Genomic DNA, 1419 nt, shown 5'->3' with positions numbered 1-1419 from the left:
AGTTAAACTATAACGTCTATAATAAGAAGTTATTAGGTATAGTTATAGTACTTAAGGAATAGAAAGCATTTTTATAAAGCGTAAAAAAATTATTTATAATTAAAATAGATTATAAGAACCTAATAGGGTTTCTAATAATAAAAGAACTTAATTATAGATAGGTTAGATAGGTAGAGATACTTATAGAATACTATTTTAAAATTTAGTATATTAAAGGAACTAAGAATATAAAAGTAGACGCACTTAGTAAAAAAGCTAAACTATAAAATAATAAAAAAAACTATTAGGAGTAATACTACGTAAAGATAATAATAGGTTAATTAAATATAATTACCCTAAGCTAGTAGTAACTTAAGAGGATAATAAACTAGAAAAAGTCTATAAGACACTAAAAAGCTTTTAGGTATAAAGAATTTTTAAAATATAGCTAGAAGAATAGTTAGAGTATCTAGAGAAAGAAATATTATATAAATATAGAGAAGTAAAGTATATCCTAAAGAGCATAGTAGAGCATTTTATAGAAGATTTCTATAAGGGAATAACTTAAAGACATAATAGAGTAATAGGCTTAGTATTAAGACTTTAAGAAGAATATATTATTAATAGAATTTAAAATATCGCGAGAAAAGTAATAAAGGAGTATCTAGATTGCTAAAGAAATAAATTAATAAGATATAAGTTATATAGAGGACTATAACCTATTAAAATACTAGAGAGACTATAGGAGGTTATATTATAGGACTTTATTACTAAGTTACTAAAGTTAAGAGATCCTATTACTAGATAAGATTATAATATAATCTTAGTAATAGTAGACAAGTTAATTAAGTAGGGCTACTTTATAGCATATACAGAAGAAATATTAGCAGAGGATATTGCTAGAATCTATATTAAAGAAGTATTTATAAGATATAGAGTACTAAGTAAGATTATATTAGATAGGGATTTAAGATTTATAGCAGCATTTTAGGAGGTATTTTTGGCAGAATAAGGGGTTTAAGTAGTAACTTCTATTATATACCACTTATAGACAGACGGTTAGATAGAAAGATTAAATTAGATATTAGAGCAGTATCTAAAATATTATATTAATTATATACAGAATAATTAGGTATTGCTATTACTAGTTATACAGTTTATATATAATGTAATACTATAGGAAGAAATAGGCATATTACTATTAAGGTAAATTATGGATATAAGCTAAGAATATTGTTATTATTATAGTAAGTAAAAAAAAAATAAGTAGTATAGCTAAAGAAAGAATAAAGACGTTAATAAATCTTTATATAAACCTTATAGAATTAGTAAAGAAAGTATAAGAAAGGATAAAAAAGTACTATAATACTAAGAGATCTAAGGGACTAGATCTTAAGGAGGGNNATAAAGTATNGCTACTATANAAAANTTTTAANAGTT

The sequence above is a fragment of the Cenococcum geophilum genome (genome assembly GCF_001692895.1).
Source record: "Cenococcum geophilum 1.58 unplaced genomic scaffold K441scaffold_48, whole genome shotgun sequence".
NCBI lineage: Eukaryota > Fungi > Ascomycota > Dothideomycetes > Gloniales > Gloniaceae > Cenococcum > Cenococcum geophilum.
Note: the sequence above shows the minus strand (reverse complement) of the source record.